Source organism: Aptenodytes patagonicus, chromosome 5, assembly GCF_965638725.1.
Source record: "Aptenodytes patagonicus chromosome 5, bAptPat1.pri.cur, whole genome shotgun sequence".
Lineage (NCBI taxonomy): Eukaryota > Metazoa > Chordata > Aves > Sphenisciformes > Spheniscidae > Aptenodytes > Aptenodytes patagonicus.
The window spans coordinates 13,353,105-13,359,860 of record NC_134953.1 but is presented as its reverse complement, the minus strand read 5'-3'; positions in this window follow the sequence as shown (position 1 = coordinate 13,359,860).

Below are 6,756 nucleotides of genomic sequence, written 5' to 3'. Positions count from 1 at the left end.
CACTTAACAGTGAAGGAGGAAAACCAAATTTTTGCAGGTGTAGCCTATGTGAAGCCACTGTCACATTGTTTGTCATGCAAAAGTTTTATCTTCCCCTTGAAGTGGTACAGCTGCAGCTGTTTAAGCAGTCTAGCTTTCTGAAAGACAGTAAAATCTTTATGCTGTTTCATTTTTTAAAAAAACTTTAAAAATGGGAAAACTGAATATTGACATTTATCCAATAAATAAAAGCAAACCCCAAATATACCTTTTTATTTAAATTTAGGTCCTGGAATTATTTTGGGTCAACATCTCATTAAGTATCAAACTTCTATGTATTACATTTCCTTTTCCTTTCTCCTTCTGTATTAGGTAATAGGAAGTTCTCTTCCTGTGATTTACCATTATGCAACACACTGTGGCCCTTGGTTTGGGCTTTTTCCTACACTCTCAAAAACAGAGTTGTCTTCAGTTCTTTATTTTTATTCTTTCCACACATGGAGGGAACTGAAAGTTTCTGCAGCCATTGCATAATGCCACGGGCAGCCATTAGGTGCTACCAGCTATCTGGAAGATCTAGTTTGAGTCCGGTGGTAAGGAGACATCATCCTATTACAATTCCACTCTAATTTACACTGGTAGAAATTAAAAGTAATGCTATTGAAATGAACGAGTTATGCCAGCCATCTAAATGTGAGGAAAATTCAATCAATTAATTTCCAAGGGACTCTTCCTTCTAATAAGCTTAGGCTTGATTTAGTGCCTATTGTAAACAAGGAAGCACTTTCTTCGACTATAGCTAGATATCCAAAATTAGCTGCGTTTAGCTGCATTACCCACAGCAATGGCATGGGAAACACCTTATACTGACATTGGTCAGGACAAGGCAGAAAAATTGTCAACATACAGGCAGCCATAAGACCTGTTTTGTTTTGTGCTTCAGTAGCATCCCTTGCTTTCTTCCTTTAATTTACAGTTACTTTTTTTTAAAAATAATTTACCTACTTACCTATGCTTTTCTTCTCATACAGCCTCCATATTCCCATGGATCAGATACCAGCACATGGAGCCTCCAGCAATATCTATAATTTTCTGCCACATCTCAAAGCTGCCAGGCTCTGATCCTGGACCTGCTTTACTATCCAGATGACCCGCTTATCTCTAACTCCTCCTGGCAGGGTAACTACTCCTCTTCACCCTCTTGGCACTCCACATGGAGCCTCCCTAGGACATACTGAAGTGTAATGAGACTGGTGTGTGTAGTGCTGCCGTGATTAGGACACTGAAAAGTCCACCTTATTGCAGAGTAAGCCTGATGGTATCTGCAGTTACAGCAGTGCTCTGGGTACTCGCCCAGCGCACTGATGAACAAGGCCTTGAGATCCTGAAATCTGTCGCTTAGCTGTAAGGAGCCAAACAACACGATGCTCAAGGCAATCCTTACACTCGCCGTGGGGAAGGTAGTAGTGTAGATATACAGGAGACTTTCCCAGAGGAGGCCGAATTGCTGTTGTCTGGCTCTGAAGTTAAGGCAAATTTGGGTAATATCCATCAGTGAATTTGGGGTGCTGGACTGGGTGGGGTTGTAGTGTGGTGCCTGCACAAACTCCTGGTTCTGTTTAGTCAGCACGTCCAATCTGCAAGCGATAGCAGTTTGAGTTCCCGTGAAAATACAGGCCTGTTTTGGAAATCTGTTGGGACTCCCCTCTCCTGTATCTGTCTCCTTCTCAGCCTGGTTTCTGGCCAGCTCATTTCCTGCTTCATCTTAGGTTCCTGCTTGAATCCCATATGTAATCAGCTGTGATTTCTAGCTGGGTCCCTACCATGTATTTACAGTTCTTCCTAATTATTAGGACTGTTTCCCTACAGTCTATCCTATGTCTGCTCTATGATAATGCAATCTTGAACACCCAGAGAGAAACCTGCTGTCTGTCTGCTTGGCTGTCACCAGTGCTACTAGTCCCAGGGGGTGGCGGGAAGGCATTAGGTTGGTGTTGTGGTACCAGTGGAGGTGTTTGCATCCGTGATGCACCATCATCTTTGTTGCTTTCATTCTGGAGGTGCCCCTAGCTTTTTGTTATCTGGCATAACTAAAAGTAACACATGTGCAGATGGAAAAAGAAAAACAGATTTCTAGAAGCAGAAAGTGAATTTTGGCATGTTTTGTTCCAGATGTCTGTACCACTGTGGCCACATAAAGCAATCGCATGTAAAGGACAAGATATGACGTATCTATATGTCTGCAGTTACAGTGCACTTACAGCAGTGCTCTGCATATTTTAACATGGATGTTTAAATGCCACTACAAATGTAGAGCTTTGGCAGGTTAGCGGGTGTGCGGAGAGGCCGCTGAGATGAATTTCTGTCAAACGCTATCATATCTAAAACTGCAACACACCTGTGAGTACTCAGAATGACTTTTTAGATGTTGTTCACATTCAGTGCTTGACTGTTTTGCTGAATCGGGCTGTGTTTTGGCTTATGATAAACATTGTGACTGATGTACCAGATCCCGGAAGTGTTTTAGCTATGTGACTACTGGCAGCCCTCTAGCACTGTGTTCTTCCAAACATTTTCCTGTTGCTGTGGCACATGCTGTTTGCTTTATTTACATTCAAATGGGCTTTCTGTTAAACGTCTTCCATATTTCTTTTTCTTTTCCTCCTCACTTCGCCAGAATGCAGCAAGGCTGACTGCTGGTGTAAGGAAAGGTGCCAAAGGAGCCAGTGCCCAGCTTGGATCACAGAGCTTCCCTCCAAGCTGGTGAGTCACGTAGTGTCTCTAAGGAAGTAGATCCAAATGGCAGATTAGATCCCTGCCTAGGTTCGAGCTCCAAAAGTTGTTTGGAATCCAAAGTTATACTGGGAACAAACTGGTTCACCAGTGTCATCTGACGACTGGTCATCTTCAGGGCAGAGATAGACTACAAAAGAATTACATCTGTAGGGTCTTAGTCATGTGATCAATACACCAACAATGTTGACAAACCACTGATGTGAAAGGAATCCCACCAGTAATGGATGGCATGTAGGACATACGGATATGTGAGATTTAGGGTACATGATGCCTGTTTCCCAGTAGCCGCCGCCTTTATTTTGTTCATCTAGATTATCGCATGTGCTCTCATAACCCATTTAGAAAATATTTATATACAAAGCGATGCCTTTGAGTTAGGGATGGAAGTACTTATTTACCTTGCTTAGTTTAATGTGTTTAGTATTATCTATATCCAATTATCTAATTTAGATTAAGATTTCATTTTAGCAATAAGGTATTTTAAAAAGAGTTTCCTCTGGCACCGAGCAGTGTTCTCGCTGGAGTTCCTATCTACACATATCCTGAAACTTGCTTTGAATGACAGTGCCTGAATTTGTGTGTTTAGGGAAGGTGTTCTTTCCTAGGAGGTTGACCATTTGTTACTGATCTTCAAGAGAAAACTTTAATTTTGAATCTAAAGATATTTCTATTATTTATTTCATTTGTTCTTCTATCTCATTTATTATTATCGTCTATAACTACTGTTCCTGCGCTGTTGCCAGCAGAGTAATGATATATGGTGGAGCATGGTGTGTTGGCTACCCTGTGGGGACAGCAGCTGAGGTAGGGCATACCAGGAGTTATGTCTTAAAAGAACGAATCGGCACCTTTTTTGACTGCCTGGAATGTCCCAACAGATGAGAAGGAGTTGATTAATTATAATGATTCAGGAAGTCACTACAATGATTCAGAAAGAGCTGCAGTCACCGAAAACGTCGGAGTTATGTTGAAATTAAATTTTAAAGACTAATTCCAGGAAAGAACTGATTTTAGACAAGTCACATTCATGTTATTTTTTCTGCTAATGGTCTGGCTGTACCTTGTAACTAAATACTGAGGAAATGGGTAAAGCTGCAAAGCTGTCACAGCAAGAGGCAGGGGTTAAAGGACTCTGGTTAGCATGATATATTAATGTCTTGTTCTTGTAATTTTGAGGTCATAACTCCTAACATTTCCAGTGAATTAATAATCACATAAAAGTTAAGAAATGCATTTAGGACCTGACACAATAACAGAAAAAGGCATCCATTTAAAGAAACAAACGGCATATTTGTGGCCTTGTTACAATAAGGATGAGGCAGGAAAGAGAGAATTCCTCAGCAGACCATTAGCATGACAGCAGAATAAAGGAAACAGATGCACAGAGCTCTTTTAGATCATATATCTAAACTAGGTGAATACAGACTTCATCCTGATGAAAGCAATGTTCCCCCTGGAAATGAAATCCAAAGCATTGTAATTCCCAACGATTTTGTATAGAGCCCAACTCCATGGGGCTTCTCACAGAGCAATATTTAGAGGCTATGTGAAAAAGAACCAGAATAGGCCAAGGTCTGGTTGTGACAGCAAACTTGGTCATATGTAAAATACCTTCACACTTGCAAAAGTTTCCTGGCTAGGGGCCAAGGAAATTCATTTCAGCCATTATATTTTTGCCAACTATTTGCAGAACTAAAGCACTAACTGCATAAATTCTGCTTCCTTGGCTGAGGTGGTAATGAAGACAGGAGATTTAGCAGAATTAGACTGAAATTTTTTGAGCATAGGATTTTCAAAAAGAATCCTGGATTAGACATTATATACCCCTAAGCATACATACTGCCACATGAGGGAGAGTCAGAAGTCCCTACTTGTTTAATTCTGGGTTGCAATGTACACAGAAATGTGTGCATCTAAAAATACACTCCTACTTTGGGGACTAATTAGCAAGTTTCTAAGATAGATAACCAAAGGGAAACTCAAGGGTAACTGAATTAGCATGCTTAATCATGCTAATGTGATCATGCAGAAAAGCAGAAAAAAATGTTCTTTTCATTTTTGTGTGCTTGTCATTGTGCAGAAGATGTGCCCTTCAATGAAAGGCTGAACAAACTGGTGCTGTGTAGCCTAAAGGAGCAAAAAAGATGAGGCGGGAAGCATGATAATGATGTTCAAATATGTAAAAGGCTGTTGTAAAAAGGACGGGAACAATCTCTTCTCCCTGTCATAGTGGGTATGGCAAGATGTAGAGGACTGAAAATATGCCAAGGGTTCATTCTGATATTAAGACAAACTTTTTGAGAGTAGAGATTGTGAAACATCAGTATGAATTATCTAGAGAGTTTTGGAGTCTCCATCTCTGAGATAGGACAAAACCATTTTAGTTAATCCTGCCTCAGGGCAAAGGACTAGAGTAAATGACCTTTCAAAGTCCCTCCTAGTCTTATGAGTCTCACAAAGTAACCAGTAGCTGTTAAAGCAGAAGGACTGTGTGCATCTATTTTAAGGTGGCTGGAATTTCCAGCCCTTTCTTTTTAAATAGGAAGTCTCTCTGGGATCCATTGTTCAACAGGAAAAAATCTTGGGTTTCACCTTAGGTAGAAGACTTAATTTCCTGTTTGATATCATAAACAGTGCTGTATTCTCAAAGAAGAAAGTCCCAGATACCTTATTAGGAAAAAAGAACAACACAAAAAAAAAAAATCCCAAAGGACAGTGTAGTGTGACAAAGTAAAAAACTTTACAGTTAACACTGCCTTCACAGCATGTTATTTGCTCTTGCTACCTCCTGCAATCTAACCCAAATTAGTCCCACAGAAGAATTTAGGTACCTAATATCTCAATAGGTGCCAGTGTCTACAAGTGAGTTCTCAGCGCTGAGCTGCTGCGCCCCTGTGCGTTAGCTGCCTTTCCTGTGCCATGCAGTCTGCTAGATAACTAATGTGAATAACCTAATAGTTTAGGCATTCCCTGGAACAGAGAATCACTTTCAAACTTATACAGCAATGAATATTTAATTACACATAGTGGAACAGCTTCAACAAGAGTGATCAGGAAAGAGATGTCCTCAAATAGCCCAGGCTCATGCTTCTGGGAGGTGGGAGACTTGCATGCAATTTTCTGCTCCAGAGCAGACAAGGGGATTCCAGCCAGGTTCTGCCACATCTCATGTGAATGTTAACATCTACTGCGCCAAATAGTACGGGGTTAGAGCGGAAGAAGGAGGAAGAACATCTGACTTGCATTTCTGTGTTTGATGCTGTGGCAAGACACCAAAGAGATAGGCATCATCCCATTTTAAGTCATGCCTTTAGCTCCAAGAAGGCTGTTCTAATATTTTTAGATTCAAAAAATCTGCTTTGCTTTTTGGCTCTGTCATGGGCTCCCCTATAGACTTATCTATACTAAGGTTGTCTGTTAGTCTGCCCAGATTTGTGAAGTAGCGAGTATAAGCTGATGACTGATTAGACCCTCAGGTGGAATGCTGCCTAGAAAAGAAAAAATCTTCTTGTTTTCTAGTGATAACAGTTTGCCTCTTTGATCCCAATTGCTAATTTGAATCCAAGTAGAGCAGGATTTCACTTGAAGTCCTATTTCGAAGTACTTACAGCTTCTAACGCTTTCTTTGCTGAAATTTTCTGGACCTGGTTGCTGTCCAAACGTAATGTATTGATTTATTTGACCAACAATATTTTCAGTCACATTTGGAAGAACCATTTCCTCCATTTAAGTAAAAAATGAATACATGACTATCTTTCTTTGGAATAGGTCCACAGCTGAGAGAAGAAAATAGGAAAACAGTATTTCTTTCTGAGAAATGCTTTTGCACGTTCTGTTGGTAGTTGTTTTGGATTTGAATGAGTTAGGGGGATGTTGAAAACTGTATTTCCTGGAGGATCTGTACATTTTTATTGTAACGTGTGTAGGAATGCCTTTGGAGGAGGGAGGAGGAAGCTGGTCTCTGAAAGACTGTTTGATTCC